The 21235-nt window shown below is 47.3% G+C and overlaps 1 protein-coding gene across 1 annotated transcript in view; it reads right to left on the bottom strand.

Moving 5' to 3' along the window:
- The window catches only part of IL1RAPL1 (interleukin 1 receptor accessory protein like 1), a 1501437-nt gene that overhangs the window by 682609 nt on the left and 797593 nt on the right, over positions 1 to 21235 (bottom strand). The window lies entirely within an intron of this gene.

Below are 21235 nucleotides of genomic sequence, written 5' to 3'. Positions count from 1 at the left end.
TGCAAGTTGTTATTGTTGTTGTTTTGATTGCCATTACCAGCCAGAACTGTCCCACTAGGTTGCTATTTGACTGCCATTTTAGGAATCATTAGAAAGAAGTGCAGTTGCATAGGGAGTCACCTACTTTGGCATCCTGTTAAATTGAATCCCCTTGTTAAATTTGCATTAGTGTAAAATACTGGGTTTGATGCATTGGAGTTCAAACAGGGACATGCTTTATTGGTAACTACATACTAAAACAAAAATGGCAGGGCCATGGCCCTGCTTATATGCATGCAAAAGAACCACCACCCAGTCCCCATACCAAATCACGGCAGTCAAGTTTCGCACCAAGACTGCTCATTGGTTACTGCTTAGCGTCCAGCTCTCAAAATGATTCATTGTGTCTCAAGCATTCTCGCTGCTGTCCAGGTGTATGCAAAAACTTCCCGCCAAATATAAAGTCCAGTACACAACACTCCCCCCCCCGCGAAGTTCCAAAGTACTTAACGCACATAGTCCTCTAGGTATTCTGGTTGGCGATGTTCCCTCAGTGAGCATTGTGGCTCGACCTGAGGAGGAAGTGTCATAGGAGCCAAGCTAGGTGTGACTGCAACCTCGCTTGGCTGTGGCAGTGAAACAGGAATGCTCAGTTGTGGCAGGGAAACAGGAACTTCCCAGGAAGCAGGAATTTCCCAGGCGGGGGGCAGAGGGTCCTCTTCCCTGTAGTTCTTGGCCACCAGGCTGAGTGGTGCTGGCTTGTCTGGGGCAATGCTGGCTTTTCCCTATCACTGTGTTCCTCTGTTTTCCCAGGACACTTTGGCTCCTCCGGAAGCATCCTGTGGTGCAGCTGGTCAATGTGCTAGTGGAGCAGTTGGCCCCCTTTGGGTGACACTTCATAGGAACGGGGCCAATGACTCAGATCACCCTGACTGGAACCCATTCTGGGCTGCTAGCGAAGTTCCACACATACACAGGGTTGCCTGGAAAGAACCCTCTGGGCGCTTCTTGGCTCACCGGATTCAGTTGCTGCTCTGGAGCCCGGTCAGGGTGCAGTCTGTCCAAATGTGTTGTGAGGTGCCACCCCATGAGGAGTTCCGCTGGACCGTGGCCGATGACTGCACTCAGGGTTACATGGTGGGCGAACAGGAAGGTGGCCAGCCTGTAGTCCCAGTTCCTGTGGATGATTTTGTGGAGGAACTCCTTGGTTGTGAATATCATTCTCTCCACTTGCTCATTAGTGGCAGGGTGGAAAGGAGTGGACCAATTATGCCTAATTAAATTGCATCCCAAGAACTCCTGGAACTCCCAGAGGTGAAGGCAGTTCCATTGTCAATCACGGCCATGTTGGGCAGACTATGGGTGCTGAAAACTCATCTGAGGGCCCAGATGGCAGCTTGTGCTGATGTGGAAGCCACAGGTATCACCTCCAACTATTGTGGGTAGAAGTTCACTATTATGAAAAATATCTGGTTGTGGATTGGGCCCACAAAGTCCAAGTGTAGCCTCACCCAAGGTGTGTGTGTAGACTCCCATCTGTGCATGGGTGCACTTGGGGGATCCGGTTGCATTTCCTGACAGGGCTCGCACCTCTTCACCCATGTCTCATTCTCCTTGTCCAGCCCATTCCACCACATGTAACTCCTGGTGAGGGCCTTCATGTGCACAATCCCTGGGTGTGTCTCATGTAGGCCCTCTAAGACCTGTTTTCGCAGCAGTGGTGGTACCTCTATGTGGCTTCCGCAGAGTAGGCACCCCTTGTGGGCCAACAGTTCATCCTTGCAGGAAGCAAAAGCTGTAAAATCCAGGCCCAACCAACTGGTGGGCCATCGTCTTCTCAACCAGTCCAGAACATGGGAGAGGATGTGGTTCCAGGCCACCCATCTGGCAACATCTGAAATGTGCAGGGGCCAGTCGGGCAGGTTCTCCAACAGCATGATCTGGTGCGCTGGGTCTGAGTCTATGGAGCATAGTGGAAGGTGGCTGAGTGGATTGGCATGGCCCATAGACTTCCTGGAGTGATAGATGAGGTCATACCGGTAGGTGCCCAGGAAGATATTCCAGCAAAGAACCCGTGGTGACAGGATCTGTGGGGTTTGCCTGTCTGGGGTGAGCAGTCCAAGTAGAGGCTTGTGGTCAGTTGCAATGGTGAAGGGTTGCCCATACAAGCAATTATGAAACTTCTTCACCCCCACCATGATGGCGAGTGCTTCCTCATCAATCTGGGAATAGTTCCGCTCCACCAACGACAAGGTGTGAGAGTAATAGGCCACTGGCACCTCCTGGCCATCTGGCAATCAATGCCACAGGACAGTCCCAATGCCATAGGGAGACACATCACATACAAGGACAATGGGCAAGGATTCATCAAAGTGGTGCAGGACCTTGTTGGAAACAAGGAGATCCTTGATGGCCTGAAACGTGGCTGCCTGTTTCTTACCCCAGATCCACAGAGCCTTCTTGTCCAGCAGATATGGAGCAGCTCTGCAAAGGCAGCCTTGTGGGACAGGAAGGAATGATAAAAGTTCCATAGTCTTAGAAAAGCCTGTAATTCTGTCTTGGAAGTAGATGTGAGGGCCGGAACTACAGCGCAGATCTTCTTGGGAGTTGGGTGGATGCCGGCAGCATTGACTGCAGATCCCAGGAACTCCACTCACAGAATGCTCAGAAAACACTTTTCTTTCTATACTTTATGCCTGCTGCCTTGAAATGTTGTAACATAGTGCGCAGGCAGCAGCAAACTCTTCTGCAGTGGTGGCGGCAATCAGAATGTCAACAAAAAATGTCTGCACTCCTGGGATTCCTTTAAGAATAGTATCCCTGAGATTCTGGAAATTCCCTGGGACCACACTCACCCCGAATTGCAACCACTTCAGTCTAAAAGCCCCCCAGTGGGTGACTATCATTTCTGCCTCAGCCATTTTGTCATCTACAGGGAGTTGCTGGTAGGCTAAGTCCAGCTTTCCAAAGATTTTAGTGCCAGCCAGGGAAGCCAATACGTGGCTGACCACTGGGAGTGAGTATGCATGGTCCTGTAGCACCTTATTGTAGTCCGCACAGATGTGGATGTCCCCATTTGGCTTGACTAGCATCACTATTGGAGTCTCCCAGGGAGTATGTGGGACTGGCTCCAGTACCCCTGGATTTCAAGGCAGTCAAGTTCAGCCTCTATTTGATCTGAACAACCCTGTGAAGGCTTCCTTATCTCCTTCTCAGGCAACCATCTTGGGGTGAGGCTGAAGAGAGGAGGGAGTGAAAGACAGTAAAGGTGGGACAGCCATGCGGTGCCAGGCTCCTTGGCTATTGCAGTGGCCTTCTGAGGCTGTGTGTGCTGGGAGGCCGTCTGTGTGGGTTGTTGATAGGGCCTTTTGTGAGACCACAGGAGCTCTGCAGCCCGTTCTGAAGCCGGTTGACAGTGAAGAGCTAAGAGATGTGGCTGTCTCTGAGGTAAGACTGCTTCTGGCAGTTTGTTCAACATTCCTGGGTCTGAGTAGGCGGGGCAGGAAAGTAAACCAATGGGATGCCAGAAACACTAACTAACATGTGATGTCACTAGCGAACTGTTCTTGCACTAGCGAATGGCCTTCCTCGGTTGCACTAGCGAATGGCCTTCCTCGGTTAGGCCATGCCGATAAGAGAATTATTACTATAGATGCCACAGACCTTCATATCTATTGCCCATTGAAAAGAATGGTCCCAAATTCCAGAGCCACAATGATTTGAATCCCAAACATATTATCAAAAATAAGTAATATCTGTAAAAAATAAAATAAAAAAGAACTCAGATTTATATAACTATTTTTTTCTCATTGTGCACTCTAATGGTCACTGCTTAGTATTCTTCTTAAGCGGAGTTTAACCCAAATTGATTCATTTACCCAATTTGACAAGTAATGGATGTTTTAGGTAGTATATTTGGGCTGTGGTAGCTCAAGCAAGTTTTTAATAGTGGTTTCTGCTAGCTATACTACCACCAACCAAATGATTTTTATCACACACACAGTGAAAACTGCAGTAGCTGCCTCCACTACTTATGAAAAGTGACTCTTCTCTATGATAGTGCAAACAGTTGCAGTCATAATAACAAAGTAGGCATCAGCCTGCCCTACTTGCACTCCCTTATATTTGCATACAATTTCTTTGGCTTCTGGACTGGTTAAAGCTTCATTATTTGTAAGAGTCAGGCCAAGGTTTCTGCCAAAATCAGCAACATCAACAACAACCCTCAAACTCTCCCCCAGGGGCAATGGGGAAGCATGGCATCACTTGTAAAATCACAAAAAGCACACCTGACTTAGCTCAGCTCACATGATCTGCTTCTGGAGCAGATAAAAGAGATTGTGAGCTGCTCTGAGACTCTGAAATTCGGAGTTGAGGGCGGGGTATAAATCCAAAGAGCCCCGTAGTGCAGAGTGGTAAAGCTGCAGTGCTACACCCCTAAGCTCTGCACACGACCTGAGTTTGATCCTGGGGGAAGCTGGGTTCAGGTTGACTCAGCCTTCCATCCTTCCAAGGTTGGTAAAATGAGTACCCAGCTTGCTGGGAGGGAAGTGTAGATGACTGGGGAAGGCAATGGTAAACCACCCCGTAAAAAGTCTGTCATGAAAACATTGTGAAAGCAACAACACCCCAGAGACAGAAATGACTGGTGATTGCACAGGGGACTAGATAGATAGATAGATAGATAGATAGATAGATAGATAGATAGATAGATAGATAGATAGATAGATAGATAGATAGATAGATAGATAGATAGATAGATAGATAGATAGATAGATAGATAGATAGATGATATCCAATATCATCATCATCACAGGGCTTTTTTATAGAAAAGAACCCAGCAAGAACTCCTTTGCATATTAGGCCACACCCCTGACACCAAGCCAGCTGGAACTGCATTCCTGTGCATCACTGCTCAAAAAAAGCCCTGACAGAATATATATTGTTTTTAAAGTTATCAGCTGACCAGGGTTAAATAGTAACTCCCTTCAGTAATAGAACAGTTTCTCTGCAATATAGTCTATGAACACCTGAATACCAAATCACAAGGCTATTCGATGAACGCTTTTGATCAGCACCACTGGATGAGAAGGCTGCACTTAGTTACACTTAAACTTTATAATCAACATTAGTGTAATAATAATCTTGGAACACACCTACTACACACCATCTGGAATTCCATTGATGATTGTTTGGAAGCAAGTGTAGAATGCAGCCTTCTACTAAGGGGAAACTGCCTGCAGTACATTAGAGTAACTCACCATTATGTATTTTAACCTTTTAATGGATATTTAAGGGTACTTGATACTGTGATTGTCATAGAATTATACAGTCTAAGAACTGGATGTTCTGGTGATTAAAGTAGCTTTTGAAGTTGGTGCCGCCACCAGCAGGGAGCTGAACACTCAGTGCAGGTGAAGATGGATCACCACAACTTTGATCATCTGCAAACAGCACACTGGCTGAACCAAAGGCAGATACAGTGGTCCCTTTTCCGGGTTTCATTTTATGATGACATATATCCCCAGTTCCCAGAACAAGCAGGTGGATGCCCTTTCCACGAAACCAGAATACTCTGCCTCCATGACCCAAGCAGCAGGGCTTTTTTTCTTGGGGGAATGCAGTATAGCAGAGTTCCAAAACCTCTCTGTGGAAACAAAATTCTAAAAAGAATGTTTAAAAGTTCATGAGGGGCAATGGGGAAGCATGACATCAATTGTAAAGTCACAAAAATATTATTTTTTAAAAAGATTTAAATGAGGGGATGCCCAGAAGCAGCTGCAGTTAAGCAGCCAGACAGCACAGGGGACTTGTTGCTCTTGCCAAGGGTGAGTCACAGGCTGCAAGCCTGGGGAGAGTCTGTGATGGATTTGCATAGGAGAGAGAAAATGAACTGCAGGCTATCTAGTGGAGGATTTTCTCCCTCAGCAGCAGCAGCCGTTCAAGCCATTCAGAGAAGAAATCCCCAAGGAACTGTCTCAGATTCAGGGAACTCTCAACACTGGTATTTCCTCCAGTGAGTGTGAAAGGGGACCTCCCTTAACAGTGTCTGTTGGAGCTTCCTTAGCAGTCTTTGATCCATCAAAATATGTTAAAACATGGCCACTTCAAGGTCACCATTCAGTGTTAGGCACCAAATACAAGACCCCAAAAAGAGCTGAGGAAGTTGTTGACATGTCTAAAGTCAGAAAACTGCTTTAAAACCATAGCGCCTTAAAATAATATTGTTTCAAAGAACCCCATGTGTTTCTCCATTTCCTTCTTGAGAGTTCTGGCACCTCTTTTTTCCAGAAAAAAAAGCCTTGCCTAGAAGCAACCCTTGGCCACAGTCCTGCCACCCAAAGTTTTTGCCACAATGTTTCTGACTTCCCTGCTCAGAGATCAGATACTGGACCAGTGGCAAAATGACCCCTGGGCAATGCTATAATATCCTTTTTGAGGTGCGGTGACCATAATTGTACACAGTATTCCAAATGAGACCACACCATTGATTTAAAAAGGGGCATTATGATACTGGCTGATTTGTTTTCAATTCACTTCCTAATAATTCCCGTCATGTGTGTGTGTTCCTGAAGTAAAGCTTGCTGAAATCACTCTCCGACTCTGGTCTCTTACTGCGCCGACCCCAGTACTTTACACTGGCGACGAGGATGGGATGCCAGTAAGAACCAGCAACAGAACCAGGAACACGGAAAGGTGGCTAAATCCAAGCCATCTGGGTCCGCACCTCCGCTCTGCGCACACCCCAGCTCGCAAGCCACCCAGACACGCTGTCAGAGGACTCAGACAAGGACAAAGCTCTACAAACCGGCTATCGTTCAGCAGGAAGGAAGACCACCCATGCCCCACAGGGCATGAGACACAAGACACCACCTGCATGTGCAAGCTGCGGGGGGCAGCACGAGCGAAAGACCTGCCGATTCCGGAATGCCACCTGTCGACTCTGCAACAAGGAAGGCCACATCGCCTGTGCCTGCAGATCCACATCCCGAGCACACGTCCCGCAAAGATCTGCGCACTCCGAAGGCCAGCCAGACTTCGAGACCGACGCTCTCCACGCCCACCCATACCCGGTACAGTACCTACCCTCGCCAATCAGGCCCTCCAAAATCCAGGTCAATGTAGGGATCGGGGGGGTGCCCTGCCAAATGGAGTGGACTCTGGGTCAGCATCATCTATTATAGCGGCAGAGACATTTTTTAAAATCCCCACCAGGCTGAGGCCTCGTCTCAGGGACCCGGGGTTTACCTTAGTGGACTTCCAGAAGAATAAGGTGCCTATCTTGGGAGTGGGCCCGGTCCCAGTCCAATACAAGGGGTTCAAGGGCCAGCTACAAGTGCTAGTGGTCAAGAACCACCTTACAAACCTTTTGGGTCTCGACTGGTTCAAGCCCCTGGGAATAGAGATCAGGGGGGTCAATAAGACTGTCGGAGTGGACTTTAACAAGGTTTGCGAAGAGTTCCCGGCCGTTTTCGATGGCACCTTGGGCTGCTACACGGGTCCCCCGGTTACACTACACCTCGACCCCACAGTGCGGCCTATTAGGCTTAAAGTGCGGCGAGTTCCATTCGCGCTCAAGCCTAAAATTGAGGAGGAATTGGATAAACTGATTGCACAGGGAATACTAGAGCCTGTCACCCACGCAACCTGGGAAACTCCCATCGTGACTCCAGTCAAGCCCAGTGGGGAAGTGCGGATTTGTGCAGACTATAAGTGCACCCTCAACAAGGCTCTTCAGGCCCACGCATACCCTGTGCCCATCGTCAGCCACGTTTTAGCCACCCTAGCCGGCGAATTTTTTTTTGGCAAGTTGGACTTGGCCCAAGCTTACCAACAGCTGCCGGTGGATGAGGCCACGGCCAACGCCCAAACAATTGTGACCCACCGGGGGGCCTTTAGAGTAAAGCGGTTGCAATTTGGCGTGAGTGTGGCTCCGGGGTTGTTCCAGGAACTCATGGACTCTCTTTTAAAAGGACTTCCCGGAGTCACTCCATTCTTCGATGATGTGCTGATCGCGGCAGCCTCGCCTGAAGAATTCGCCGCCCGCCTTAGAGGAGTCCTACAACGTTTTGAAACAGCCGGCCTCAAGGTCAAACGGGAGAAGTGCCTCCTGGGCGTGGATCGGGTGGAATTCCTGGGGTTCTCCATCGATGCCCAGGGGGTCCACCCCTCCGACGCCAAGCTGCGTGCCATCAGAGATGCTCCAGCGCCCACCAACAAGCAAGAACTCCAGGCCTTCCTCGGCCTCCTAAACTTTTATCATGCTTTTCTCCCCCACAAGGCAGCGGTGGCCGAACCCCTGCACCGGCTTCTAGACAAGAACCGACCCTGGGCGTGGGGCCGCCAGCACGCTAAAGCCTTCCAGGATATCAAGGGCCTCCTGATGTCCAACTCCGTCCTTGCCCATTTTGACGAGACCCTGCCCTTGGTCCTTGCATGCGACGCATCCCCTTATGGCGTGGGGGCAGTTCTGGGCCACCAACTCCCTGATGGGACCAAAGTCCCTATCGCGTACTACTCGCGGACCCTCTTGTCGGCGGAGCGGAACTACGCCCAAATCGACAAAGAAGGGTTGGCAGTCGTGGCCGGTGTCAAAAAATTTCATGATTACATCTACGGCCGGCCCTTTACCCTCTATACGGACCACAAACCCATCTTGGGCCTCTTTGCATCGGACCGGCAGACCCCTCAGGTGTTGTCCCCACGGGTCCTCCATTGGTCCATTTTTCTAGCCGGCTACACCTACACCCTAGTGCATCGCCCGGGCAAGGCAATAGGCCATGCTGATGCCCTGAGCCGCTTGCCCTTGCCTGACGTGGATCCTGATCCAGCCCCGGCTCATCAGATCCTACTGATGGACATGCTTCCGGACAGGCCATTGCTCGCCCGCGACGTTGCTGTCCGCTCCGCTCGTGATCCAGTTCTCTCCCGTGTCTTGGACTGGGTGGGGAGGGGGTGGCCCAAGGGCTCGACTGGGCCGGAATTTACTCCGTTTGCAGCCCGGAAAGACGAACTATCCACCCACAAAGGCTGCCTACTATGGGGCAACAGAGTCGTCATCCCCAAACCCTTGCAAGACCAAGTGCTGAGAGCCCTGCATGAGGCACACCCGGGCATAGTCCGCATGAAGGCTCTCGCACGGAGCTATGTCTGGTGGCCCGGCCTCGATGCAGAAATTGAGGCTTGGGTTAAAAGGTGCCCGACATGCCAGGTGTCAAGGCCTGACCCCCCACGTGGCCCAGTGCAATCATGGGAATCCACCAAAAACCCCTGGTCAAGACTGCATATGGACTTTGCTGGCCCTTCCATGGGCGGACTCTACTCATACTAGTGGATTCATACTCCAAGAGGTTGGAGGTGGTCCAGGTGCCCTCGCCATCGTCGCAGGCGACCATCACAGCTCTGAGGGCCATCTTTGCAACCCACGGGTTGCCGGAGACCATCGTCACCGACAACAGCACAGCATTCACGTCCGCAGTGTTCCAGGACTTCCTGGCCAGGAACCTCATCAGGCACATTCGCTCTGCCCCGTTTCATCCAGCCACCAACGGCCAGGCAGAGCGGATGGTGCGCATGGCAAAGGAGGCCTTGAACTGTCTGGGCCCCTCAGACTGGCCAAAAGACATGGCGTGTTTCCTAATGGCCTACTGGACCACACCCACCGCCTCCACAGGTCGCAGTCCAGCCGAACTCCTCATGGGCCACCGCATCACCACCCTGCTGGACAAGCTGCACCCTGACCGAGCCCCAGACAGGCGACCGGCGCCGGAACACCTTAAAGCCCCCAGAGGGTTCTACCCAGGTGAGACAGTGTGGGCACGGAACTATGCCACCACTGGCCCCGCCTGGCTCCCTGGAAAGGTGGACCACGTCACCGGACCAGTCTCCTATGCAGTGGCCTTGGAGGGTGGACATCTCCTGAGGCGACACATCGACCAACTCCGAGGTCGCCTGCCTGCCGGGGAGCCAAGGTCAGAGGCTCCAGATCCGGACAACGTAAGTCCCCGAGAGCCTGACACAGAACAGGGTTCCGTGGAGCCCGCTTCGGCCCAGCAGGAGGAGACCCCCGACCGCGCAGCTGAACCCAGGTCTCCCGAGGCCGCCGTCCCAGATGTCTCCAGCTCTGCAGCCGCGGAACCACCAACCGAGTCGGAACGCCCAGTCCCCTCGGAGCTCCGACGCTCGACACGAGACCGCCACCCTCCGGCATATCTCCAGGACTATGTCACCTGATAGCTGGAACTATGGGGGGAGGGGTGCTGTGTCCTAGGCTCAAATGGGAGAACTGTTACTTTTGGAGGGAACTGTTACTTTTGGAGGGAAGCTGAACAAGCCAAAGCTTGTACTCCACACCAGGGTTCCAGAGATGGCCTAAGCGTGCCCAATCAGGGGAAGGATTGAAACATAAGTAGCCAATCAACATCTAGGCTCATACTGTACCCTGATAGGCCCTTAGGGCCCTGTAAATAGCCAATCCATGTACATAGTTAAGGACCAATCAGAAGGGGGCAAGAATTGTATAAAGGAGCGGGAAGTTTGAATAGAGCTCAGTCTGTGTGTGTGTTCCTGAAGTAAGCTTGCTGAAATCACTTTCCGACTCTGGTCTCTTACTGCGCCGACCCCAGTACTTTACACTCACTCTCTGCTTCCTATTAATTAGCCAGTTTTTGATCCACAAGAGGACCTGTCCTTTTACTCCATGACTCTCAAGCTTACTAAGGAGCCTTTGATGAGAAACTTTATCAAAAGCTTTCTGGAAGTCAAGGTAAACAATAACTATTGGGTCTCCTTTGTCCACATGTTTGTTCACCCCCTCAAAGAAATGTAACAGGTTAGTGAGGCAAGATCCCCCCTTACAGAACCCATGCTGAGACTTCCTCAATAACTCGTGTTCATCAATGTGCCTACTCATTCTGTCCTTGATAATGCTTTCTACCAACTTTCCCGGTATTGAAGTCAGACTGACTGCCCTGTAGTTACCCGGATCTCCTCTGGAACCCTTTTTAATGATGGGGGTGACATTTGCTACCTTCCAGTCAACAGGAACAGAGGCAGATTTCAATGAAAGATTACATATTTTTGCCAGAAGATCCAAGAGTTAAACTTTGAGTTCTTTCAGAACTCTTGGATGTATGCCATCTGGACCTGGTGACTTATTAATTTTTAATTCGTCTATCAGTTGTAGGACCTCCTCTCTTGTCACGTCAATCTGACTCCTTCCAATATAAGTGGTTCTGGAGCAGGCAAACACTTCTCATCTTCCACAGTGAAGACAGAGGCAAAAAATTTATTCAGCTTCTCAGCCATTTCCCTATCCTCCTTCAGTAATCCTTTTACCTCATGGTCATCCAAGGGCCCCACTGCCTCCCTGGCTGGTTTGCTGCTTCTAATATATTTGAAGAAATTTTTATTGTTGGTCTTCATGTTTTTTGCAATATGCTCCTCATAGTCCCTTTTTGCCTGCCTGATCACAGTCTTCCATTTGATTTGCCACTGCCTGTTTTCCCTTTTATTAATTTCACTTGGACTAGCTTTTGCCTGCCTGATCACAGTCTTCCATTTGATTTGCCACTGCCTGTTTTCCCTTTTATTAATTTCACTTGGACTAGCTTTCCACCGCTTAAATGAGTCCTTCTTACCTTTTACAGCTTCCATTACTTTGTTTGTGAACCATGCAGGCCTTCTCTTATACCTGTTTGTACTGTTCCTAACTTGTGGTATATATTTTATCTGAGCTTCTAGGATTGTAGTTTTAAATAGCCTCCAAGCTTCCCCAAAGGTTTTGACTGTATTTACCTTTCCTTTCAGTTTCCTCTTCACATGCCTCCTAATCTCAGAAAATTTACCCCTTTTAAAGTTAAACATGGTTGTGCCGGTCTTTTAGAGCAACTCTCTATTAATACAAACGGTGAAATCAATAATGTTATGGTCGCTGCTCCCAAGCGGTGCGATCACTTTTACATCTCTCACCAAGTCTTGGGCATTACTTAGGACCAAATCCAGGATCTCCCCACCCCTGGTAGGTTCAGAGACCATCTGCTCCATAGCACAGTCATTGAGAGCATCTAGAAACTCAATCTCTTTCTCTTGACCAGACCACATATTGACCCAATCAATCTATGTGTAGTTAAAATCACCTATGACAACACAGTTTTTATGTCTAGCCACCATCTTTAAGCCTTCCATCATATTATAGTCATCCTCTATCTTTTGATTTGGTGGGTGATAACAAACTCCCATAGTTAAATTGCCTTTTGGGCCCTCTATTTCAACCCAAAGCATTTCTAGAAGGGAGTCTAATTCTCTGACCTCAGTCTTACTGGACCGTATGCCCTTTCTGATATACAGAGCCACCCCACCTCCAACCCTTCCCTCCCTATCTTTCTGGTATAACATATCCAGGAATCACCGTGACCCACTGATTCTCCTCATTCCACCAAGTTTCTGAAATTCCCACAATGTCTATGTTTTCTTCCAACAATAAACATTCCAACTCACCAATTTTACTTTGAAGACTTCTAGCATTTGTGTACAAACATCTATAATTTCCCAGGCAAGCTAGGCCCGCCACCTTCCTCCTGCCGCCTTGAGACTCTGGCAGGCAGTCCATTCTGTTTGTCACCATCTCAGTGGACAACTCTGATCCATTACCCGGTAGAAAAGTATCAGCTAACCCTTCATCTCTATGAGATGAGTCTTCCCGAACCAGAGACATTTCATCTCCTGTCGGCTTCCCCCCAAGATTTTAAACTAAAGTTTAAAAACTACTCTGCCACCTTTTTGATTTTAAGCGCCAGCAGCCTGGTTCCATCCGGGGACAAGTGGATACCGTCTTTTTTGTACAGCTCCCACTTGTTCCAGAAAGCATCCCAGTGCCTAACAAACTTAAACCCTTCCTCCTTACTCCATCGTCTCATCCACACATTGAGACTTCTAATTTATGCCTGTCTCTCCTGCCCTGCATGTGGAACAGGTAGCACTTCTGAGAAGGCTACCCTGGAGGTCCTGGCCTTAAGTCTCCTGCCTAGCAGCCTAAATTTTTCCTCCAGGACCTCATGACTGCATTTCCCCACATCGTTGGTGCCAACATGCACCACGACCATGACCACCGGCTCCTTCCCAGCACTGTCTATCAGCCTATCTACTACATGCGCAATGTCTGCTACCTTCGCACCAGGCAGGCAAGTCACCATAAAGTCAGTACATGGTTTTGCCACCCAGCTGTCTACTTGCCTAAGGATTGAATCATCAACTACCAAGATCCCCCCCTCTCTCCCTGCCCAGGGATGGTTCCTTGGCGCAAAACAATTCCCGCTCACCAACCAAAGAATTGGTCCCTTCTGAGGGCGCATTCCCCTTATCCTCATCCCGGTGCCCTGTTCCCTCTTGACCCTTACGCTCCCTGGCAGCAACGGCGCTGCCACGTTCAGAGCGGGGCTCATCTAACACGTCCCTGAGAGTCTTCCATGAGTGCCTAACTGACTGTCTCTGCTTCTCCAGGTCAGTCACCTCAGCCTAAAGGGTATGAACTCATTCCCTGAGGACCAGGTGCTCCTTGCATCGAGCACACACCCAAGACTTCTGTCCTGTGGGCAGATAGTCATACAACTATCTGTGCACTACACAAGGGATTGAGCTAGATGACCCTGAGGTCCCTTCCAACTCTATGATTCTATTAATTCCCTCCCCTTTTATCATTATCTTCCACCAGTAGGTGAAGACTTCCTTGTTTTGTCTGGCATTCCCTCACTGAATCTTGCTGTGACACCATACTGCAGGGGAGGGGGTATCCTCACCCATGACATAATGAATTTCCCAATGACATGTTGACATCACTCCCTGTACACCTGGAAGTGATATCAGCATATCACTTGGGGCACCAGGAAAGCTCTGGCATTCAGGCAATGTGCTGATATCACAAGAAGTGACATCAGCATGTCAGGACACTGTTCACCTCTTGGGGACCCTAAATTGTGTCAAAAGACAGCTTAAAACAGGGGTGGGGAACCTTTTTTCTGCCAAGGGCCATACTGATATTTATAACATCATCTGTGGGCCATAAGAAATCATCAACTTAAAAAACAGTGCTCTACTGAGGGAGAATGATTCAGGCCAGCAAAATTAATGCAAATAATTGTTTTTCGTTTTCAAACTATTTTATTGGTGATATATGGTAGTATATTCAATTTCTTACATCATTAATAACTACTTTTTCCCACTATCCCATATATTACTTTCTACCTCCCCCTCCCCCTGTTACTTGACCCCCACCGGTGTACTATACTTAAAATATTAGTATTAAAGGTACCCTTAATTAATAAGAACCAATATTCGTATCTTCCTCCTTCTTATACTTAGTCATTATCAAAAATTGTCCAATGTCCTTTTATTTTCCACTCTTTTTTCTACGTATCTTCTGAACTTTTTCCACTCCATCTTAAATACTTCTAAATCATAATCTCTTAAGGTTCTTGCTAACTTGTCCATTCCACTCCATGTCATAACTTTTACAATCCAATCCCATTTCTCTAGTATTTTTTCTTGCTTCCACAACTGCACATACAACGTCCTAGCAGCTGAGAGCAAGTACCAGATTAAAGTCCTATCTTCTTTTGGGAATTTTTCCATTTATAATCCCAACAGAAAAGTCTCTGCTACTTTGTTGAATTCGTATCCCAAGATCTTAGAAATCTCTTGTTGAATCATCTGCCAAAACTTTTTCGCTTTTTCACAAGTCCACCACATATGGTAGAAAGAGCCTTCATGTTTTTTACATTTCCAACATCTGTCTGGCATCTTATTGTTCATCTTTGCCAATTTTTTAGGAGTCATATACCATCTGTACATCATCTTAAAACAATTTTCTTTGATACTCTGACATGTTGAGAGTTTCATACAGTTCTTCCACAAATATTCCCATGTATCCATCTGTATTTCTTTATTTACATTAATTGCCCATTTAATCATTTGGGATTTCACTACTTCATCTTCTGTAGACCATTTTAAAAGTAACTTATAAATTCCAAATAATTGTTTTTCTATTTGAAGTCATGTGGGGAGAGCCTAATCTGGCACACACACACACACACGGCCCGCTGCCCTAGGCAAATGCATAGGCCCAAGGGGTTTTTTTGTAGAAAAAGCCCAGCAGGAACTCAGCATATTAGATGACATCCCCTAATATTAGCATATTAGGTCACACACTCATTAGTATATTAGGCCACACCATCTGGGATAATCAAGTACAAACTGAACTGTGACAGTAACTTTTCCAGACACTGCAGCAATTAGGGTTGCCAAGTCCAATTTAAGAAATATCTGGGGACTTTGGGGGTGGAGCCAGGAGGCATTGGGGGCGGAGCCAGGAGACATTAGGGATCAAGCCAAGATCAAGGCTGTGACAAGCATAATTGAACTCCAAAGGGAGTTCTGGCCATCACATTGAAAGGGCCATCACTTTTTCAATGCCTTCCTTCCATAGGAAATAATGAAGGATAGAGGCACCTTCTTTTGGGGCTCATAGAATTGGACTCCCTGATCCAATCGTTTTGAAACTTTGTTTTGGGGAGAGGGACTAGATGCTGTACTGAAAATTTGGTGCCTCTACCTCAACAAACAGCACCCCCAGATCCCCAGATAACCCTAGCAGCAATTCCCCCCCCCTTTTCTGGCAACACTGAAGGGGGATCGGCCTCTCTACTCATGAGTTGCTGCCAACTTTTTCAAAGTAACACAGACACCCCATCCCAAGAGGAAGCCTTTCAATCAGCAACTGAAGCCTTCGGAGGTAGAAACGCACATGGTCCTCTGGGGGCGGAGCTCCCCCCCCTCTGCCGGCCAGACTCCCCGAGGAGATGCCTGTAGCAGCCAGAGAGGATGCAAGGACTACGAGTCCCAGCATGCACCTCGCGAAGGGAGGCCGCGCCGTTCCCACCCACCCACCCCTCCCACTTCCACGTTTTTGGAGATCGGGGGGAAAGGCTGCTAATCCAGGGGTCCCCCAGCAGGGCAGGAGGGTTGGGAAGCCTACCCAGGGAGGCTGCTGCATAGTACATCTGGGCCCTGTGATCTCTGTATGGCCCTGGGGAGGCTGCTGCACAGTGCAGCTGGGCCCCACGATCCTCACTGGCCAGCCAGGCCCCAGGGAGGCTGCCACATGTCTCAGTTCAGCCGAGCAATCCCTGAGGGCCACACCAAGTGACATTGAGGGCCGTATATGGCTCTCGGGACAGAGGTTCCCCACACCTGGCTTAAAATGTTAAAAATAAATAATAAATATTCTCTCTTGTTCCCATATACATATATGTATTTCAGCAATCATGTTTATTAAATTCACAAGTGGCTCTCTGACACTGGCTAGTGCAGTAGGGTTGATGGAGGTCAGATACATTCCAGCTTCAATGTTTTGAGATCAATAAAATAATATACATGTACATGTCTCTGTCAATATTATAATCCAGGAAGGAAATTTGGAAACCAGATATTTTCCCCAAAAACACTTTTTAAAATAGCTCATAGACAGTGCCAGTTCTGAGCTCAGCAGAAGAAAATTCACCTATCACTCATTCTACTGCTGAAACTAAATGTGTCTAATGCTATTAGCAGTGTGGATAGGAGACTATGTGAGAACTATAGATAGGCCACTGTATACTCCTTAGTATTTTTGAGTCAGAGGTTAACTGGAGTGCATAAATAAAAAGGTAAGCAATATATGTCTGAAATTATAAGCCAACACTTCATAAATGTTGAAGATCAGTAATCATAATAAAATAAATTTATGAAGAAGGCTGGTACGTGAAACAAAATTTCAAAAATAAATAATTTAATCTTGGTAATTTCCAGGGATAATATATATGAGAGGGTCTAGTGGTGGCAAAGGACTGTAACAAAAATGTCTTCTCAGCAGGAAAATTATCTTCAAGTGGAAGAGAACTATTTGTACAGTAAAACTATGAATGAAAAAAGAAAAGAAAGATAACAGGAAACAAAAGCTGTCAATAAAGCTTATGAAAAGGGAAGGTCCTATAAACTGGTGTTCCAAGTAATTTTGCTTTTTAAAGGTGTGGGTCTAATTCACTTGGATTGGATACAGATTGAAATTTCTATATTCATTAGAGATACTTCCAGCTTCGTCCTTTTACCGCAGCTGAGTAATATCCACAAAATGCTGCTCCAGGAGGACAAGGGATCCCAAGGAATAACATGAAGAAGAAAATATTGGATTTATATCCTGCCCTATACTCTGAATCTAGAGTCTGAGAGCGGTCACAATCTCCTTTACCTCCCCACCACACACACACACAACAGACACCCTGTGAGATAGGTGGGGCTGAGAGAGCTCTTACAGCAGCTGCCCTTTCAAGGATAACTCCTATGAGAGCTATGGCTGTCCCAAGGCCATTCCAGTAGTTGCAAGTAGTGGAGTGGGGAATCAAACCCAGTTCTCCCAGATAAGAGTCCACGCACTTAACCACTACACCAAACTGGCTCTCATGAGGGGGTCTACAGCAGCAAAGAGGGGAATCAAACAGAAACTATCAGCTTAGTCTGGACCCAACCCATCACTTATTGTGCTGAGGCAAACCCACACTTTATTATTTATTCTTTAACACTTGTTGGCACTGAATTAGCTAGTTATTGTGACTATGTCCCATCAAAACCAATGGAATGGTTAATCATCTAATTTACATCCTATTATTTTCTAGGCAATTAGTTGCAACCATCTTTAACTCTACCAGTGGTGTCCCAAAACATTACAATTATATGATGTGCTGACAAATGGATTACAGAAATGATTAGAAGTTTTTCATCCACTTAGAAAGTTGGCTACTTAAATCAGGGTTTCCCAAACTTTTTCCCCCCGTGGCCCGGTTATTTTTACACTTCTTCTTTGTGGCCCATTAAAATTGGGGGGTGGAGCCAGAAGTATTTGGGGGTGGAGCTGGAAGTCACTTCCTGTGGCGTCACTTCCAGGTCAAGGGCCAAGTGATGTCACTTCTGGGGCACACTGAACCAAAACTCCACCTCTTCCTGTGATGTCACTTCCAGGGCACTCCCCCAAACCTGCCTCTTCCTCTGAAGTAACTTTGTTTTCAGAAAAATCTGTCTGAAACTCATGCTGAGCCAAAATGGGGGTGGAAAGTGGAGAGTCTGCAACCTTTTCATACATTCCCAGGGTCCTCTCTTTCTACCCCCACACCTGCATGGACCTATCTGTTTGTGTGTTCTTCTTCAGCTTGCAAGCACTCCTAATGCCCATGTTCAATTGCCTGCACCATGTACACACCCCTTCCTCAACAGCACTGGCCAGTGTATGCAGTTGAGAGTGCTGTAGCCATTGCCATCAGGAATGCCAGCACTGTGTACCACTCACATTGGGCCCTGGCAGCTGCACTACCTCAAAATATTCTGACACATTTAGTAGGCCCTTCCTTCAGCTGCTACTACTGTAACCCTGCCTCAAGTTTCAACCAAGCTTGCTTGGTTTCAAGAAAATCTTTTGACAGCTATTTTTCATACTTTTCCTTGGCTGAAGCACTGGGAAATTGTTGTGAAAGGTAGCAGAGAATTGTACTGCAATTAATTAATTAATTAATTTCAAGCTATATGAAATTCATACAAGCTTTTCTGCAATTATCCCCAAAAGGATATTTATGAGTGGCTTGCAGCTTTTACTGGCTGCGTTTCCCATGCCTTTAAAAGCAACCTGTTGTGCAGTTATTTAGCCAGTGAACTTCTTTCGTCCTTTTTAATATCTACAGCAGGAGTTTAATTTTGGTGTCAGAAAGCTGTTACAAGCAGGACCAGTAAAATGGTGCCAAGTTCATAGTACCATTACTTCCAGTGCTGTTAAGATATACTGCAGTAATCTCCAATAATCTCTTTCTGCTCCACACCTCTCACCCTCACTCACACAGAAATCTCATAGAAAGGCCAGCTGGCTACAACTGGGTGTGCCAACTTTTCATTGGCAGAGTTCCTATGTCTGCAACAACAGTATGATAAACAGAAGTTTCATCCAGTAAAAATGGAAGGAAAGAAAGAAAGAGAAAGGGAAAGAATTAAATGGAAGGAAAGGGAAAGAAAGACATGGAAAAAAAGAACATAAAAACATAAGAGAAGAAGAAGATACTGGATTTATATCCCGCCCTCCACTCCGAAGAGTCTCAGAGCGACTCACAATCTCCTTTACCTTTCTCCCCCACAACAGACACCCTGTGAGGTGGGTGGGGCTGGAGAGGGGTCTCATAGCAGCTGCCCTTTCAAGGACAACCTATTCCAGAGCTATGGCTAACCCAAGGAATCAAACCCGGTTCTCCCAGATAAGAGTCCGCACATTGAACCACTGCACCAAACTACCTTTTTATTTATGCACTCCAATTATCCTCTGACTCAAAGATACTAAAGAGTATACAGAAGCCATGTTGGATCAGGCCAGTGGACCATTCAGTCCAAAATTCTCTCACACAGTGCCCAAAAAGCACTAGAATGTCCACCAGTGGAGCCAGGGCACTAGAAGCCCTCCCACTGTTGCTTTCCCCTCCCAGCACCAAGAATACAGATAGAGCAACACTTTCCGGGAAAGAAAGACCGGGGGGGGGGGGCAAAGAAAAAAAAAAGCCTTACTCACCATCAGATGACCCCAGCCAGCAACAATTCTTCCCAGGAGTCGTTTGGTTAAAAAAAAATAGCTACTGGAATGCCCACTCCTTGCCCCAACTGGCTGAAAAAAACACACACCCCTTCTTTGCTGCCCAGGCCTCCTGGGGAAATCTCCCCAAAAAGAACATACTGCAAGGCACATGAAAGCTCATGCCTTGAAGAACACTTCTTGGGTCTAAAATGCCAATAGACTTCAGCTTTCCTCTCAAACACTGGGAGAGGGGAGAAGGAAGTAGAGGCAGCCCAGCTTCTCTCTGCACAACACCAAGGCATTGGGGAATGGAAGGAAGGAAAATGGAGCTCAGGCTTTGCAGCTTGTGTCAGTCTTCAAGTCTAGCTTTTATCTGCACAACACAGAGATGTTGGGGGATGGAAGGAAGGAAAATGGAGTTCAGGCTTTGCAGCCTGTGTCAATCTTCAAGCCTAGCTTTTACCTGCATAACACAGAAATCGGGGAAGAAAGTCAAATGGAGCTCAGGCTTTGAAGCCTGTGTCAGTCTTCAAGTCTAGCTTTTCTCTGCATGACAGAGGGTGTTTTCGCACTCACGTTTTACTGGCGCCACGACCATCCTGACGCCGGCGAATCTGCATGGATTTCGCATCAGAAGCTCCGGCGCTCCCAGAAGCGCCGGCTACTTCCGTCGCTAAGCCAGCGCAAACGGAAATCGCAAAGATGCAGGAAAACGTTTGCGCTGGCTTAGCGACGGAAGTAGCCGGCGCTTCTGGGAGCGCCGGAGCTTCTGATGCGAAATCCATGCAGATTCGCCGGCGTCAGGAGGGTCGTGGCGCCAGTAAAACGTGAGTGCGAAAACGGCCAGAGAGACAGAAAAGGAAGGAAACAGAGCAGAGCTCATGCTTTGCTGGGGGCAGGGCTAGCTTTGGCTTTTCTTGTGATCCGGTATTGAGGTTTCTTTGGCCCAGTGCCAGGTCGCGACCCTGCAAATGGGAAACGCTGACTTAAATGAAACTCAATTAACATTTAAAACATGAAAAGAAATACTAAATATTACATTATGCTGAATCGAGTTTGCTGTTTTAAAAAACAATTGTACACTCTTTAATCAATATGCAAGCATGTTTCACTGGGAAACAGCAATGTAATTTTTTTTTTTTAAAAAAATAGCATATTTATTGAACTGAAAACCAAGTACTAAGACATCCTCACATGTAAGCAAAGGTAGCAGGAAAAAAAATACACACTGTAACGTGAAACTCAACAGCATCTCATGCTCCGGCCACAAGCCCCTACTCCCAGAGGTCTTTCAGCCTTTATCATGGAGCATGGTTTTTTCATGGGAACAGACTATTTGTTCTTTCTAAATACTTTGATTATTTTTATATAAAATTGACATGTAAACTGAATGACTGCATACATGTAAACATTCATCCTGTCTTCCCATTTGCTGTCATATCAACAAAAGAAACTGTTTCACCGAATACAACTACTAGTCATCCAGCTCAGTATTGTCTATTTTGATTGGTATTAGGCTGAGAAAAGACTTTCCCAGCACTTGATTCCTCACAGTCTTTAACTGATGATGCCAAGAACTTAAGGTGTTTTGAAAAGCTTTATGCCCTACAATTGAAACTTTTA

This window comes from Heteronotia binoei, chromosome 3, assembly GCF_032191835.1.
Source record: "Heteronotia binoei isolate CCM8104 ecotype False Entrance Well chromosome 3, APGP_CSIRO_Hbin_v1, whole genome shotgun sequence".
NCBI lineage: Eukaryota > Metazoa > Chordata > Lepidosauria > Squamata > Gekkonidae > Heteronotia > Heteronotia binoei.
The sequence above is the reverse complement of the archived record's forward strand: the minus strand, read 5'-3'. Positions and strand labels throughout refer to the sequence as shown.